Raw genomic sequence first — 19,596 nt, forward strand, 5'->3', positions numbered from 1 at the left:
CGATACATAAAGATTCAACATCATGTTTGACCCACTCTCCCCTTGCTCTGCTGGTCTTATTTTTCTTACATATGCATGTTTTAACACATCCAAGATAAGCCAGTATATTATATGGCTCAAAGGAAAACAGAAATAAATGCAACTATTACAGAGGAGGAATGGTCAAAAATTTGCTACTCTACAGCTAAGAGCTCATATAACATTTTGGCTCTAGAAAACTCTTTCTTGCATATCAACATGTGTCCCTGGTTACTCACCCCTTCGTTTTCATGGCTGTGAACTGGAGGGAATATTTGGTGGCCATGCCCCAAGGCACATAAATTCCTTAAGCTATGGTCCCCATGGATAACTTACTCACAACCTGATCAAAACTGTTTAAATTATACTCTGACACCTTTAACATGGTACATAGCATCACTTTGTCCCAAGTGTACCCTCCCTTCCCTCTTCTCATTCCTCTCTTTCTTTCTCTCCCTCATGTAAACAAATTAACTATTTATATAATATATAATTACAGCCCTATGTTAACTATCTTGTGTTCCATTTCTATATCCTTAAAAAGCAGCCCAGTTCTTGGGCGTAATAGTAGTTATGGTTCTCACTCAACAACATTTTACAGTACATCTGCTTTACTGTTGATGTTCTTATACCCATCTTCTTTGACAGCTTGAGAGATATCTGTATCTTTCCCTTTTTGTTAACAATGATCATATATATATATATATATATATATATATATATATATATATATACACATACACTTTATTAGCAAAAGTATTGGGACACCTGCCTTTACAAGCACATGAACTTTAACAGCATCCCAGTCTTCAACTCTTCTGGAAAGACTTTCCCCAAGGTTTAGGAATGTGTATATGGGAATGTTTGACTATTCTTCTAGAAGCGCATTTGTGAGGTTAGGCACTGATATGGACGAGAAGGCCTTGCTCCCAGTCTCCGCTGGGTATTTCATCCCAAAAGTGTTCTATCGGGTTGAGGTCAGGACTCTGTGCAGGTCAGTCAAGTTTTTCTACCCAAAACCCCCTCATGCATTTCTTTATGAACCTTGCTTTGTGCACTGGTCCAAATCATTTTGTGGAGGGGGGGGTTTTGCTGTGGCGTTCTTTTTCAGGGGTTGGGCTTGGCTCTTAGTTCCAGTAAAGGGAACTTTTAAAGTGTCAGAATACATTACATTTTGGACAATTTCATGCTCCCAACTTTGTGGCAACAGATTGAGGATGGCCCCTTCCTGTTCCAACATAACTGTGCACAAAGTCCATAAAGACATGGATGTGCGAGTTTAGGGTGGATAAACTTGACTAGCCTGCACAGTCCTGAGTTCTGACCTCAACCCGATAGAACACCTTTGGGATGAATTAGAGCAGAGACTGCGAGCCAGGCCTTCTTGTTTACATGAGTGCCTGACCTCACAAATGCGCTTCAGGGAAAATGGTCAAACATTCCCATAGACACACTCCTAAACCTTGTGGACAGCCTACCCAGAAGAGTTGAATCTGTTATACCTGCACAGGGTGGACCAAATCAATATTAAACCCCACAGACTAAGACTGGAATGCAATTAAAATAAAACTAAAGGCAAAACTACTACTTTTTTAGTTTTGGTCAGAAAAGAGAAGTATTAGAACCCCTTTAAGTCTTTACTGTTGTCCGTGCCCCCATTAGGGAGATTCTCACTTTTTATTTGTCCTGTATACTATTATCATTGAAAGTGAAAGTAATGAAAATTTTGGGCTGTCCCCAGAAAAGTTATAGAGGGGAAATCTTCCAATGGGGACGCTAGTTCTGGTGACCTGGGGTCCCCAAAGGATTCCCTTAGTTTGCAGGGATTTCCTCTCACTTCTTGTTTGGCTATAGGACAGGAAGTGAAAGCAAATCTTTATATTGGGACACAGATGGTAAAAAAAAAACTCTGACAGGGGTCATAACCCTCCTTTGCTCTATACAAAGTATAGTTCTACTTTAAAGTTCATGTGTGTGCAAAGGCAAGCACCCCAATGATTTTGGTATTATAGTGTGTGTATATATCTATATGTTTATATATATATATATATATATATATATATATATATATATACTGTATGTACATACACATATACTGTATATATATATATATATATATATATATATATATATATATATATATATATATATATATATATATATATATATATGTATATATATATATATACATACATATTTGGCATGTAGAGAACTAGGGTAGAGGATCCTGTCCTGTATGAATTCACTAGGCAGCCCATACACCATTTACATTCTCAGGTCCGGGAATCCCATCTTTAGAACTTTTATATTTGCCAAGGGTCGAAGGGTTCAGTGGAATGTGTGGTAGGATTTCTGACCCTTGTCAAAGGTCTGATAAGAAAGTACTAAAGTTTACTATTAGATGTTAGGAAGAAGTGCAGTACTTTCTCATTACAGCAATTATGCTTTTAAAGTGGGCAGTCAGTTCCTTACCACAAACCACTACACCATCTTTCAGCTATTAAAGAAGATCCCTAATGGATTCTGCTTACTCATGGAACAGAAGTCTGTGAGAGAGAAGGGGGTGCTCATGCTCTGGGATGAATGGAGTATGGGTTCCTTGAGTAAACTAGTAGGAAGTCCAAAATACCCTTTTATCTATTCACTAGGAGCAAATTAATATGGATGGCAAAATAGTGATCCTTGGCAAATGTTCACTAGGCCACACATTGGACCAATACAGATCATGTCCCATATCTGGCAAATTAACACAATAATCTCTACATAATATTCCCTACCAGCTGAATCCAGTAATTGAAAAACACACAGAATTGTGGTTTATGTATGTGTCTACATGATAGTAATAAAGAGAATCATTTCTGGCTTACACTGTCACAGTATTACGTATACAGTTGATATTTGCAAATGAAGGCAGTAACCAAAGTTGTGTTGCATGGTTGTTAGAATGATTAAAATATAATAAACTAATGAGATTACTAACACTGATTTTGAACAAGACCAATTGTGTTAATTACAGTCCCCTTTACTGCAATTTGAGCTGCTGCTGAGTTTTGAAATATAATCAGTTTTAGTAATTTTATCTGATTTCTTAATGAAGTTTGCCCTGAGCAATTGCTCTATTTGTTTCTTAGCAAACAGCATGTGTCATAACTGCTTCCATTAATCTTGATTACTTTAGTTAAAATAAATAGTTATACTTGGGTGGATTTCAGGAAATATGTCTTGGTAATTTTATTAAGATACTGGTTGTGTCTTTTGTAGAGGGACATTTTTTTTTTTTATAAATCAATACATGGATTTTCACAAGATACGGTTATTAAATAGTCATATGTTGTGTAACAGAAATAATCCACAAGGTATTCGGTTGTATGGATTCCTCAGGAGAGTGCATAAAGTGTGATAACAGGGTGTCAGTAGAGAGTGTCATGTTTACTGTTCACCATATTGTATAGATTTAGTCAAAAATTACAATTTTGAGTTTATATTTTATATGACATTTTTCAGGTCCTCTTAATTTAACATTTCTTCATCTTTGTATTTTTTCCTACTTAGTAAGGTGTATCAAACTCTAGCAAGAGGGCAGAAATAAAAGGAAAGGAAAGGAACTGAAAGCAGAGAATATTTTCTAAGCTTATTGATGGCTTTTTTTTTTTTTTTTTTATCAATCAGAGACTTTGACAAGCCAATTAATTGTTCCTCATTTTTGCTGTGCATAATAAACTTCAAAGGTCACTTTGAGAACATCTGGCACGTGGTGGTAATGTTAAGTTTAAAATGAAGCCATGGGAGAAAATAAAAGACACAAAGACACACATATATATATATATATATATATATATATATATATATATACACAGTATAAAGACACACGGGCACACACACAGAAGAAAGTTAAACCAGAAAGGTTACTTCCATTATCTGAGGTTGCCTTAGGTTATACCTGTTTAAGGATGAAATTTGAAATCTCCTTACCTATATGCATTACTATTGTATTAAAAACAACTAGTAAAAGTGTATTTACAGTGGCAAATGATTGTCTCTACATCTATTACATTTACTGGCTCAGCAACCTCTTTCCAGATTTCTAAAGAGTGAATAAGTTGTTAAATGTGTGACTCACTATTGGATTCTATAGGCCATCAGTGTGATTGTGAAGAAAGCAACAGTAAATTTGTTCAGATGAATTAGCAGCCAATCATGTTCTCATTATTCTTTTAAATTGCCACAAATGTCTTGGATTAATAAATTGAAATTTGACTACTTAATTGTATTAGTCATATCTTTTACTTGTATCTTTCTCTCCACAGGTTTACAAGACGTGAAAGAAGAAGATACTATGAAAAATCATGACTTATTGTTTACAAACTATAAATAATACTGTGCATCTTATAGTAAAGCTGCATTATTAATTTTTTCAGAGGAGTGTAGTGTAGACACCCATTTGGCTGCCACAGGGTCTGTTCACTGAGCCCACTGCTAAATAGTGATGGAGCTCAGCGAACGTTGTCTAAATTCAGACTCAGAATCTGAACCTTTTTTAAAAATCAATGGGAGCTGAATATTTGATTTTAGTCCTGGCTATTTATTAAGCTAAAAATCAGGTGACTGACAAAAAAGGCATGGGGGTATGGACTCTGTCCTGGGGGAAATGCACAATAGAAAAAAAAATGCAAATGTGATCATTCAACAGGAAGAGGTCATGTTCAGGTGGTTCAAAGAGCAACATAAAAAAATAAGCAATTCCTTTTTATTAACATGCTTGGGGACGGCTTAAAGCTGCATGTTTGTATGTTATTACTCTCAGGTTAGGAATCAGTGACACCATATTCAAGCATTACCTAAATTGCATCTCTATCCATTGATATCAAGCGGTATCAACTCAGTATGTTTTAAATTCACACGAAAGTAAACTGGACATGCAGGTTAATGGGGTGTATTTTTTTACTATTGCAGCAGGAGCAGAAAAATGTGTCTGCTCATTGCTACAGTTGGTGCGATTGGCAGAATCAGAGCAGGCTTGCAGACTATGCTTGCCCTTATTTTGCATTGCGCCATGAAGACCCTCTTCCCTGTTGGAGGAGCCACTTCTTTTTATACCATTATTCCTATCACTGAGGCTATAAGAGGGCATGGTGTATTGTGGGGGTACAGGTAAATGGGAGGAGCTTGAAGGAGGAGGAGTGAGGCCCTTTTCATGCTGAGTAGATCTCTGGCGTTGTTCTCACGAGCTGTGTAGTGAATGGTTAGATGTCTTTTCATGCATGTGTTACCCAAATAGCCAATTACATGTTTGATACACATGAGGAAGAGTCTGCAAGAGACTGCAAAGAACAATGGTTCAGTATGCTGCACATGTGTTAATTAAAAAGTCAAGCTGAGCTCTGTGGGCGTGGGCTAGGGACTAACTGTTCCTTTCACTTGTGGAGCTTTGCCATTTGATGATGAAATGCGAGCTGCCACTGGATGATATCCTGCTCAGTGGGATTGTGTTCTACCCTCACTTTTCTCCTCTGCTCTATCGGGCTCCCAGCTACAGTCAGAGACCTGGTCATCATCCCTTCCCCTTCATTGCTGGAGCCAACCTAGCAGTATGCTGTAGCTGCAAGAATAGCACTGTCAATTGTTTTTTCTTGCCTGGTGTCCCTTACTATTAGGCTCCCGTTACTTTGCTCCTCAACCTGGGAGCCCATTAATTGGCATAAATCCTCTTCTAGTAAGTGGCTCATGCTGTGCTCAAATAATTCAGCAGACTTCTCCATGACAGTTGACAGAGAATAAACACGAGTAACTATGGAAGAGAAAGGAGAATGGGGTGCTTTGGCAGCTGTGGTGGGCGGCAAGCTAGTCTGAACCAGAGGTGACAGAGTTGGAGGATAATGAAGGGTTGGTTAGTCACTCCACTGCCTTCTCCACATGCTCTGCCTGTATAGCATGCCCCGAGCCTGAAAAAAAATGGCAAATGTGACTTGCCTGCAGATGATGCACTAGGTCCACAACCACTGCTTTGGCCTATGGACACAGAGGCTGCTTGGCCCCTCATAGCTGAATGGCTACTTGTGCCTTTCCCTGTAGGTCTACATTATGCTGATAATGTGAGACTTATTCTCTACCTTTATTTACACCTATTTTTAGAGCTGCACAGGAGGGAGAAGTGGTTCTTTGCTTTTATTGTAAACGGTTGTGCTTGGATGCACTGTAAACTGTGGTGCTTTTGTGGACTAAACAACACCTCAATGATCTCCTGTGCTCTATACTGTATATATATATATATATATATATATATATATATATATATATATATATATATATATATATATATATATATATATAAATATGATAGTTCTCCAGCCACCCATTATGATGGGTGACAGGAGAACTTATCCCACTGCTTCACTTTAGCATAAAACAAAACAAGAAGGCTGATTACTCTAGCAAGTGTTAGAATCCCTGCAGTAGGCTTTTCCTTAGCCTAGACAAATCCCACACTAGTGGGTGAACCCTTCAAGTGCTTTTCACAGCACACAGCAAAATCACAATATGTCTGGTTATAATGCGCTGAACTTTTCAAATTCACAGCACAGTTATCTCACCTGGCCCAAAAGAAAGGTCTTATGATCAGCCTTTAAAAGGAAGACTGACCACAAGTCCTCACCAGCTTCCCTTGGAGTCCATGGCAACCCCAATCCACATTCTGGGCAACCAAAACCCTACGTCTACCACATTGTGTACCATTTTTGCCCAAATTCCATCACCGTATTTATATTTGGTGTAATAGTGTCTAAACAGTTCCCAGTAATATTATCCACTTTCAGTGTGTATTCTATATCAATAAATGCATGCTAATCACCTTCAATCCAAACAGTAGACAAGTCAGCACTAAAATGTTCAAGTCAAATAGATATAGTCTATATCGAAAATCCCATAAAGTCACAGTTATATATGTGCAGCGCCTATGACATAAATAACATATTTACCACTGTATTAACATAAACACAAAACCAATAAAAAGCAAAAAAATTCAGTGAAAATACATAAAGCCCCAAAAAGAATTATTAGATGATATCCATTATTGCCAGGGAAAAACTTCCACCTTTATCCAAATCATACAACCACTTGTGCTCAGTGCTACTGCCGCACTTACCAGCTCCTATACTGCCAGAAATAAGCAGAAAACAGAGCATGAATAGCCTTTCACATATGACCATCTAGCCCCTTTAGTGTTACCCAGGTGCCTGATGTTACTGTTATCCACCACTGGAAGGCATCCCACTATGTATTCAAAAGCTATATGAAAGGGAAATGCTCACTGCATGGAGCCACACCAGAAGATTTATATGTAGTATTTATTAAAAAGCTTGAAATTCACATGCAAATCTGCATCCACATGTCTAACATGTCAGAAGTTTAAACCAATATCAAAGTGCACTTACTAAGATGGCCGCCAGCTCAAAGACCTGAATTGGTGGCATTAGTGTGACAGGATCCTAGACAGGTGCCAATCAAGGTGATCAAGCAACCAACACACATAGCCAAACCTGAAATACAGAAAATGGCACTGTCACATGGGGCACCAAAATTACACTATATAAAAATATATACAGGTAGAGTGCCTTGAAGTATTTATATTCTTGAAATTTTCCACATTTTGTCATGCTACAACCAAAAACGTAAATATATTTTATTGGTATTTTATGTGATAGACCAACACAAAGTGGCACATACAGTAGTTGTAAAGTGGAAGGAAAATAATAAATGGTTTTCAATTTTTTTTACAAATAAATATCTGAAAATTGTGGTGTGCATTTGTTTACAGTCCCCTTTACTCTGATACATCTAACTAAAATCTAGCCCTCAGAGGTTTATTAGAGAACCTTAGTGAACAAAGAGCATCATGAAGGCCAATGAACACACCAGACAGGTCAGAGATAAAGTTGTGGAGAAGTTTAAAGCAGAGTGCACTCATGGAGCACTGTTCAATCCATCATCTTAAAAAGGAAAGAGTATGGCACAACTGCAAACCTACCAAGACATAGCCGTCCACCTAAACTGACGGACCTGGGCAAGGAGATCATTAATCAGAGCAGCGGCTAAGATGCCAATGGTAACTCTGAGAGATCCACAGGTGGGAGGATCTGTCCACAGGACATTTATTAGTCATGAACTCCACAAATCTGGTCTTTATGGAAGAGTGGCAAAAAGAAAGTTATTGTTGTAAGAAAGCCAAAAAAAGTACTGTTTGCAGTTTGCGAAAAGCCATGTGGGGGGACACAGCAAACACATGGAAGAAGCTGTTTGGGTCAGAGGAGACCAAAATTGATTTTCTTTTGGCCTAAAAGCAAAACGCTATGTGGGGCGGAAAACTAACACTGCACATCACCCTAAACACACCATCCCCACTGTAAAACATGGTGGTGGCAGGATCATGTTGTGAGGATGCTTTTCTTCAGCAGAGACAGGGAAGCTGGTCAGAGTTCATGGCAAGATAGATGGAACCAAATACAGGGCAATATTAGAGGAAAACCTGTTAGAGCAGGACAACTACCCTAAACATACAGTCAGAGATACAATGGAATGGTTTAGATCAAAGCAAATTCATATGTTATAATGGCCCAGTCAAAGTCCAGACCTAAATCCAATTGAGAATATGTGGCAAGATGTAAAAATTGCTGTTCACAGATGCTCTCCATCCAATCTGACAGTGCTAGAACTATTTTGCAAAGAAGAATGGACAAAAATGTCACTCTCTAGATGTGCAGAGCTGGTAGAGACATACCCAAAAAAAACGTGCAGCTGTTATTGCAGAGAAAGGCGGTTCTACAAAGTATTGAGTCAGAGGCTGAATACACATGCAAGCCACACTTTTTGTATATTTATTTTAAAAAAAATGTTGAAAACAATTTATCGTTTTCCTTCCACTTCACAATTATGTGCCACTTTGTGTTGGTCTATCACATAAAATCCCTATAAAATACATTAATGTTTTTGGTTGTAACATGGCAAAATGTGGAAAATGTCAAGGGGTATTTTTCAAGGCACATTATATATGCTAAAATGATATAAATAGAGTAGAGATAAAATGTTCAAATGTACAATAGATCTAACATTACAGAAAGGTGCATCTATCACACACAACAATTTTTCCCCTGGGGACAGCATGTCCAGCTTTAAGTTTCCTATAGGACAGTTTGTCAGGAAAGTTTACAGCTTGTCCAGGCTCTCTATTACAGTACCATGCAGATCCAAGTGATTGAATCCAGCGTGAGTTAAAAAGTGGGCAACTTTCAATGTAAACTGATGGTTCCTAACAGCATCCTGTTGTGAATGACACATGAGCAGACTTCTTGTGTGGCCTGACCCACATGTCCAAGGCCACACAGACATTTAAATAGATACTGGAAAGAAGGAGTAAGAAAAATGACATATACGCCCCAATGGGATATTTGTCAATCTCACCCACTCGCGCTAAAGTGCTTAATGCTATATTAAATAGCTCGTATAAATACAGTGGTAAAAGCCGTCAATACCATAGTCCAATTAAAAGCAAATAGTATAAAATTATATAAAATCCCTGCAGGCAGGTTCGAACACATCTTAGAGGGTATACTTCTTTTGTGTCCCCAGCAAATGGGAAGACTTTTGATATCAAGGATTGCATTACGTGTATGTCCACACATGTAGTCTATGGTCTTTTGTGTCCATGTGATAAAATCTATATTGGTCGAACTAAAAGAACCTTAGGGAAGCGAGTGTCAGAACACATCGTCAATATGCGGAGAGGATACAAAGACCATAGTGTGTCTGTACATTTTAAAGAGAAACATAACCAGGATCCGAGGGGTTTGGTCTTCTGGGGCATAGAGAAAATTGATAAAGCATGGAGAGGTTCCAATATGGTAAGGGAAATATCCAAGAGAGAGACCTATTGGATTTACCTCACCAATGCACTTCAGCCCCAGGGACTCAAAGTAGAATTGGATCTCAATTGTTTCATAAGCGATTATTGAGAGCCATCCCCTTAGGCCGGACATTTTATCAATAAACCTGGGACTTCTTTTTCTCCTCGTTCATCTCCTTCTTTTATCTCCTTCAAGTATATACGTATATTCTTCTCCTGGTTGGGCAGTGGGGCCCTGCTGGGTAATTTATATTTCTATTTTTATTTTGTCATTTTACTATTTTTGTACTATTTTAGGTATTTATGAGTATTATATATATTTATATTACCTGTTTGAATTTCGGTGTTTATGTAATAAGCCCCTCCCTTTTTGGTGGGTGAGGTGTGGCGTATACATACTATCAAATTATAGTTCACATGTTATTTATGAATTTAGATTGTATTGCTATATTTGGTGTGTAATCATTTGTCTCGCACATTTATCGTTGGGAGGTTTGATGCAGAGCAGGGGTGGTAGCACCGAGCAGATATATGGGGCATTTAGGTGTATATATTAATTTGTATTTGAATTCATTTTGTAAGCCAGGGGAAACCTTACATCTCCCTAATGACAGTTTGCAGCCAGGGGTCCTGTTATGGTTCTTAAATGAACGTTAGTCAGGTTCAGAGCTGTGTGGAAGAGCGAGAAGTTTCTCCCTGGTGGAATATTAGTATGAGCAGTTTTGTTACGCTCTGAACTATCATCCTAGGAGTGTAAAGTGGCACTTCTGTACCCTTAGGCAGGGGGATTGTCTATTGGGGGTGTATGTACCGATTTCAAATAATAGTCTGTGGTACATTACACTATTACCGCTTAAATGTACTCAGCGGTTCTGCACTTACCATTGTATAAATATGCGAGACATTGTGTATGGATTTATGATTGTATTATATGCAGGCTATATATAAATATATGTAGTATTGCGTGGTCACCATGGAGATATGTATTGGCTGCTATTGGTTTTGATGGCCGCTGTGTACAATCTCCATTAATGTATTCCCCTTGCGGGAGATGGAGGGTTAACACACTCTTCCTCTAGGTGGGATAAAGTGAGTGAGGCAATTGAAGCACACCTTGGGGCGGGGTGTGGAGAACGTTCCGTACTGCCAGTAGTTATGGATCCCTCCAGAGTGTCGCTTCTGCCCTTCCTCGCTGGATATACAAATAGGAGTGGTGTCGCCGTGTGTCCACGCCCTCCGTTGAAGTCAGCCAATGACGAAATGCGTTAAGCGTGGACACGCGGTGACCATAGCAACGCAACGTGACGATCCGGACGTCTGACGTCACGCCAAACCCGGAAGTCTCACGGCGGTGATAGCCGCGACTTCGCCTCTACAATGGGACGGCGGGAGCCGTGCAGGTAGCCCGGATCGGGATTAATTACATTGGATGCTTTATTTTAATTGTGTTTGTGAGTGCATTTTTTACTGGATTTTGCTCTAATAAATGTGTTTTGATGCAATCACGCTATGAGAGCATCTTTCTATTCGCATATCATTAACATCCATGGAGTGATCCAGCCATCATCTGTGTGAAGTTCCTGAGCTGTGAGATAGAGTTTTTTCCTTCTGTGTATACATCTTTTTGGGCCCTATTTTCCCCCCCAGTGAGGTACGTGGGCACTGCTTGGGGGGCATGCCGGTGTGGTGAAGGGACACGATTACTTATATCAGAGCACATGAACACCATATACAGGATTTTATCACCTAAGCTGATGCCAGCAAGCTGGACTGTTTTTTTGCTAATATGACACATTATGGACTATGTGATCAGTTATAGCGCTGTTAGTGTTTGCATGTGATTTTATTATATGTACACACCATTTTTCAGTATTTAAATAGATACAATATTATATCTGCAAAGCTGAGATTGTAAAATCTGGGAACTGGCAATCATTCATCCTGTGCCGGGGGGGGGGGGGGGGACTAATTGAGCCACCTAGTGATAAAATGCATTGAGTATACTGAGCTTGTGATATCACCATGTTGGGGAGAGATCTGTCTCAGGAGATCTGGAGAGTGTGGGCTATACAGTCTACGCACATACTGTTTACATTGTGCTGTCTGGACATCCTCCCATGTGAGCTTTAACACTGCTTTAATAAATAGCAGTGTTTGAAGATTTTACACTATGTAGTTGTTCTTTGCTTTTCTTATGTCTAATTGTGTGCATACAAGAGTAAGGAGAGGAATATAAATTAAGTTTTCTTAATGGAGAACTACTGGATTCATATTCACAATATAAATAAATACAGAATCTGCAGATTCCAAAGTATAACTGTAGATGCCAGTTGTGAAGTGGTTTGGTTTAAAGGGAGTCTGTAAAAGAACTGTATGTTTAATAATAAAAATAGCTGTTTCAAAAGTGCATTGCTAGAAAGCACCTGAGATTTGAATCAAAAGTAAAATACCTTGTCTAGCTATTACCAGCAGTTACCTATTCACATTGTAAATTTTTGCCTAGTTGTTAAATGTATCTAAACAATTGTTTATTCTGGATTAAAATAGTTTGTTGTGTCAATTTAAAATCAAATAGATTTCTATTCAGGATCAAGCTGACTTAGCTTTTTAAATTGCAATTATAAAAGGCAGCAGCAAAGGGGCCCAATTCATCACTATCACTATTTAAGAGAATAACCAACCTGCTCTGCTATACTGTATGTAAAATACTTGAAAAAATTATATGTGGAAGTTACCTAGGTGTCTGAAATAAAAATGCAGCAGTATTAATGCTATAGTTTTAGTGCTTTTTAAGGAGTCAGAAAAATTGTTCTGAAAAAAAAAAAAAAATAGCAGATTAGCAGCTAAAATAGGCAAATTGAACTTAATTAGTCTTTTCAGAGCAGTTTATTTCTTAGCAGTTTATGTTGTGTAGCCTGGCCCATGCTCTGCTACCGTGCACAATGATCCACCCTGTTATGATTGTTGCTCCCTCTCTGCTATTGACAGACAGTGCAGAGAGGAGAATGTTTCTCCAACATAGGAGGATTGGTGACCATTGTGGTGGTGACCACGAGAGGAAAAAAGGGCTGTGATTGGTTTCTGTTGCAGCCTAAAAGGAAGCCCGCCTTTATCAACAGCATAGCTGGATCCTGATTGTCTGCTGAGCAGTCAGGACAGTAATCTGACTACCAGATCCAAGGGGGAGGAGAAGGAGTGTCTGCACTTTACTCAGAATAGCAGGGAACTATGTGGAGGTCAACAGGAAGGACTGAGCTGTTGTGTGTTGTACTGTGCTGGAGAGAGAGCGGATACATGTCTCAGGGTGCCCAAAGGGGCTGTACTGTCCTTGAGGAAACCTGAAGAAGGCTGCTCTGACCCTTTAAAGGATGAATTGGCCCGTGTGGGGGTGCCAGTTTCTCTGGAAGCTCTAATTAATCTGGCTATCCAGATCGATCGGCACCTAAGAAAACGCTGTTCAGAAAGGGCTGGTTGGCAGCTTCGACCTATGTGGATGATGCTGCGAGTCTTCAGCCCTCCAGGCCCTACACCCTCAGTCTCTGCCACACCTACTGCTGACACTTCAGAGCCAATGCAGCTCGGCATGCTTCGTCCTTTTCTCTCTCCAGAAGAACGCCAATGCCGTTGATTGAACAATCTATGCTTGTGCTGCGGAGAGATTGGACACTACGTGAGATCCTGCCCCGCTAAGAGCCGTAAGTGCTTAACTCTTTCCTCTATCAACCAGGAATCGAGTTCCCACAACTCCTCTCACCTGACTGTCCTTGTCTCCTTACAGCTCCCAGAAGGGGCTATCCGGGTACCCGCCATTATTGACTCTGGAGCCTGCAGCTGCTTCATCGACCAAGAATTTGCTAACCAAGTCAAGATCCCTTTACAGCTGAGATCTCATGGATTGGCAATCCATTTGGCAGATGGGTCACGTATTAAATCCGGGCCTGTCACTCAAGAGAGTCTTCTCTTACCTGCCACCATATCTGGTAACCACAAGGAACTACTACGCCTGGATGTTATCACCTCCCCCTTGTTCCCTATCATTTTGGGAATGCCATGGCTACAGGTGCACAACCCCTGTATTAACTGGAAAGCAGGAGAAATCAAGTTCCTATCCAGCTACTGTCGACAGCTTTGCTTCTTCCAACAACCTCCTCGACCATCTTCACTGCTATGCATGGAGTCTGATGATGAAGCTCGTTCCTCTGTTCCTGTGGTCTACCATGACTTTTTAGATGTCTTCAGTAAGAAAGGAGCAGAGACTCTTCCTCCCCACAGACCATACGACTATCCAATTGAGCTCCTCCCTGGAGCCGAAATACCTTTTGGACGAATTTTTCCCCTCACAGAGCTTGAACTCACAGCTTTAAAGGAATACATTGATGACAGCCTAAGGAAGGGTTTTATTCGCCCCTACACGTCCCCAGCAGGAGCAGGGTTTTTCTTTGTGGAAAAGAAAGACCACTCCCTCCGACCCTGTGTGGATTATCGGGACTTAAATAAAATCACAATCAAAAACCATTACCCCTTACCCCTGGTACCAGAACTATTCCAGAGACTTCGTTCTGCTACCGTGTTCACCAAGTTGGATCTACGTGGGGCATATAATCTGGTACGAATCCGGGAAGGTGACGAGTGGAAGACTGCATTTCGCACTAGTTTTGGGCACTTCAAGTACCTTGTAATGCCCTTCGGACTTTGTAACGCCCCGGCCAACCTTCCAACATTTCATTAATGACATTTTCAGAGACTTTCTGGACTTATTTGTCATCGTATATCTTGACGATATCTTGATATTTTCTGTTACCTTGGAGGATCATCATGGGCATGTAAGGAGTGTTTTGGCCCGACTCCGGCAACATGGCTTGTACGCAAAACCCGACAAGGACATTCAATTCTTGGGTCTAATCCTTTCTACAGAGGGCATCAAGATGGATCCGCAAAAGGTGTCTGCCATTTTAGACTGGCCGGCTCCCACAGACAAGAAAGGGGTACAACGGTTTGTGGGGTTTGGGAACTTTTACCGAAAATTCATCAAGAATTTTTCTGCAATTATTTCCCCTATCACCCAGTTGACCAGACAGGGTATTCGGTTCCAGTGGACTCCTGAGGCACAAACCGCTTTTGAAACCCTGAAGACCCTGTTTACTTCCGCACCTGTGCTCTAACATCCTGACCCTACTTTACCTTACGTAAAGAGGTGGACGCTTCTGAGTCAGCAGTTCTCACGCAAACTATCTCCTGCAGAAAGGAATTACGACGTGGGTGAACTCTTGGCAGTTAAAGCAGCTCTAGAAGAATGGAGGTATCTTTTAGAAGGGGCAGCTCATCCAATCCTGGTATACACAGACCATAAAAATGTGGAATACCTGCGAGCTGCGAAATGTTTGAGACCACGTCAGGCCAGGTGGGCTCTTTTTTTCTCAAGATTCTCTTTCCACGTTACCTATAGGCCGGGATCAAAGAACACTAAACCCGATGCGCTCTCCCGCATGTTCTGTGAGGCAGAAGAATCTGTGGTCCCAGATACAATCCTGTCGTCTGGGAACTTCCTGTTGTTACAAGAAGACTTACTACTTCAACTCAAGCAGGCATCTGGAGGAATGCCATCTCCTCCCGGAATAACCCTACAAGCTAAAGATGGTCTTTTGTGGCACGACAATAAAATCTTTATTCCTGAAAAACTACTGAACTACTTCAGCGCACCTTCTGGTGGCCTAGCTTGGAAAAGGACTGTAGGAAATATGTCAAGACCTGTGTCACCTGCATTCGGAACAAAACAACCAGAACTAAGTCTTGGGGTCTACTCAGACCTTTGCCAATTCCAGACAGGGCCTGGAAAATTATATCCATGGACTTCATTGTGGAGCTTCCCCCATCCGAAGGTCACACCTCCATCTTTGTAGTCGTGGATCGGCTATCCAAGATGGCACATTTCTTACCAATGAAGGTTACACCGTCAGCCGCAGATACTGCCAAGATGTTCATCAAGGAAATTGTAAGACTGCATGGAGTCCCTGCCAACATAGTGTCTGATCGTGGGATTCAATTTACCTCCAAGTTTTGGAAATCCCTTTGTGAAAAATTGAGAATTGAACTGTCCTTTTCTTCAGCATACCACCCACAGACCAATGGCCAGACAGAAAGGACTAATCAGACCTTGGAGCAGTATTTACGCTGTTTTTCCTCTTATTCACAGGATGACTGGGTAACGCTGTTACCACTGGCCGAGTTTGCTTACAATAATTCTGAACATTCTGCTATTAAGCAGACCCCGTTCTTTGCCAATTATGGTTACCACCCTTCCTTTCTGGTCACCACAGTTCCTGAGGGCCCTGTTCCTGCTGTCCAGGACTCAGTTAACTTTTTTGCATTCAACAACAGATTACTGCAGGAAACTATGGCCAAAGTTCATCCGGAGGCTGCCCATTGGGAGGGGGCAATGTAAGAAGAGGCTTGCTGTTCAAAGTTGTGTTTCTGTTAAATCCCGCAGGGACCTGGCTAATGCGCATGCGCACACGCGCAAACGCGTGCATGCAAGTACGCAAGCACGCAACATGACAGATGCTGACGCCAAATGGGCTATTTAAACCCAGCCTTTGCTCAGCTCCAGTGCTGCTTTGTCTTCAGCCTTGTTGACCTGAACCTACTAACCTGTATCCTGCTTACCAGTACCAGACCCGGCTTGTCCTGACTATCCTCTGCTCTCTGCCTGCACCGACCCCGGCTTGTCCCTTGACCTCTGCTCCAGTCTGCTCCTTCTGGCTCCTGTATTACCATTTGGGTTCTGACCCGGCTTGTCTCACTACGCTCCTGTCCTCTGCGAATCTGATTATCTGGCCAGTGAGGGTTCTGTCAGCCTACCCTGCTATCCTGACTCCTGCCACCAGCACTAGCTGCCTACATACCTGCTTATCCACTGGACCTACCTGGCTATCTCTGTCTGTGGACATCATCCTGCTTCCAGCTTACACCAGGCACTCGTGCTACTCTACAGTCCTCCTGTCTGCACTATCAGGGACCCCGAGTCAGAGGCGTAAGAGAGGCCTTCCTCACCATTTCAGGCTCACCTTCAGGTACGTGATATTAACTATTTATTTGGTGAATATTTATAACAAATTCCTTCACAATGGCAATAACTATAGAGGTCAGTGATTACCAATTTCACAAATATTTACTACTTGTTAAGAATATGTTAATACCTGAATGTCTATAGCCTGACCACAGCTCTATTTTAAGTTGATGAAGATAAAGTTGTTATGTCCCAGAAAAAGACAACGCTACGTAATCTCCCTGGCGGAAATCCCGAGTGTGACTCAGGGTTAATTTTCCGTACCAAAAGAGGTAACCCTGAGTCACAGATTACCCTGTAGGGAAACTTACCTTCTATCAGAATACCGCTACCTATCAGATTCCGCAACCGGAAGTAACGTTCGCACAAGAAAAGTTACTGCGCATGCACCATGCCTTTCAACATGGGCACTATGTGTTCCAATAGGTTTCCTAATGTGACAGAACATGAAGCAGCAGCAGACATGTTCTTACACCCAAGCAACTCTTAAATTGCAGACTGATTTTAGCAGTAAACTCACGTTATATACTGAAATAGACTATTTCACTGCAAACGAGTGAAATAGTCTATTTCACTATATAATCAGTTTTTTGCTGAGCAGTGTGCCAAGATGGCTGTCACCACCTTCTATCTGCAGGTTTCTCGCTATATTTACTATACTAAAATAATAACAGAAATGTAATACTGTTATTCAGTATATTAAATCAGTTTACTAGTAAAAAAATAAGCTAAAATTCAAGACTTGCGTGGGTGTAAGAAGATGTCCACAGCTGCTTCGTGTTCTGTCAAATAGGAAAGCTAGTGGAATGCATAGCGGCTACGTTGGAACGCATGGCGCATGCACAGTACATTTTTCTTTCCGAACGTCACTTCCTGTTGCAGAATCTGATAGGTAGCGGTGTTCTGATAGAACACAGGCATTCGTCTTCCGGGTTCCCTTCCCTGTGAGTGCCGCGACTCAGAGGGGCGGAACCGGGCAGGATATTAAAAAAGTACACAAAGCATGACATGATACATTGTAATCTTTTAGGATTACATTACTGTATCAAACTATTTCCCCTCACTTTTGTCCCTAGTGCTTTGTTCAGTGCCCTGCCTGCACTTTTACTGTTTTGTTCCTTTTATTTTTATTAATAATTTTTTATTAATAATGTATTAATTAATTAATTAATTTAATTTATTAATCATTTGTATTCACTTTTACTGTTTTATTCCTAAGAATTACAGGCCTACAATATAAAACAACAGATTTCCATGCAAAACAATGTACCGCTTTGACATTAAAAAATACTGACATAATCAGACCACCAGGAGCTTAAAGTTCAACTAAATCTTTAGGTTAAATAAACGAAATGCCTTTTAAGCGCATCTAAACAAAATGTGTTTTTTTACCTTAATGCATTCCTTGTTTAGGAGTCAGCATCCCCCCCCTCACCCCCCATTCCCATCTTTTCTTACCTGAGCCCTCATTCGATCCAGCCCTGTGCACCTCTGCAGCTCTTGTCTCCTCTCACTTCCAGGTCTCACTGGCCTAATAAAAGCCAATGATGGGGGTGGGACGCAGCAGCAGGGCCTGGTAGCAAGCACGCAAAAGTGCCGCCACTTGAAAGCGGCTTCCAATGGGGGCACTGGACAGAGAGGAGGGGCCAGGAGCACTGGCAAGTGACCTGATAAGAAGATGCCCATGGTGACACTGGAATTGCACAGAGCAGGTAAGTATAGATGTGTTTGTTATTTATTTTTTATTTTACCTTTACAATTGCGTCATACAGCAAGTGGATCTTACTTGTAGTTTGACAGTTCTAACATGCAAAGCTGTTCCGGTTCTTGTAGTTTCACAAACATGTTCTAGTTCCTGTTCTAGTTCCTGTACAGGACTGAAAGCTATAGGCATCATCCAGTCTCACTTGCTGAGCAAAATATAATCAACTACAAAGCTAGTATGCCAAATCTGGCTGCAACCAATCAGAGTGTCATTCTTCATCTCCTGTCAGGCTACAGCCTGTTAGAGAGGTTTACTCCTTTTGCATTGCCTATTTAAATTTGGTATAGCTTTTGGTCCACTGTCCGATCAATGGACAGCTAGTTGTTGAGCCTTGTCTCTTCCCATTATTCAGCCTGCTTGACTCTATTGATTTCCTTGTACTGACCTCTGACTTTGTTTCCTGGTTATCTGGGTCTGCTGCTTGCTCTGACCCTTGTTTTTTATTTCTGGTTATTCAAGTATATTGTTTTCTTTTGGACTATCGCTGGTTGGTTCTGATGGACTAGTCTGATCCTTCAAGATTATGCTGTACCTACTAGCTGCGAGCAAAAAATAGCTGTGAGTTCTTCTGGTAGGGATGGCTTCCTGAACACAATAGAAAGCATTTGCATTTTCACAGGGTGGTACTGTGGATGCGAGTACTGGTAGCAAATGTTTAAAAAACATAGTAGTACATATTAAACTCTTAAAGTAGCCTGCTACCCAGATTAAACTAATAATACCAACTGGAACACTAAAAGAACCCCATCCTAGTCCATAGTGTCTGCGCCAATTGAATATGGCTGCCGATATCCAGGCGGGCTTGGTGTAAGTTGATGTTGTTTTTTTCAAGCTTTACATTGTTGTGCCACT

The sequence above is a fragment of the Pelophylax lessonae genome (assembly GCF_965119305.1).
Source record: "Pelophylax lessonae genome assembly, chromosome: 5".
Classification (NCBI taxonomy): Eukaryota; Metazoa; Chordata; class Amphibia; order Anura; family Ranidae; genus Pelophylax; species Pelophylax lessonae.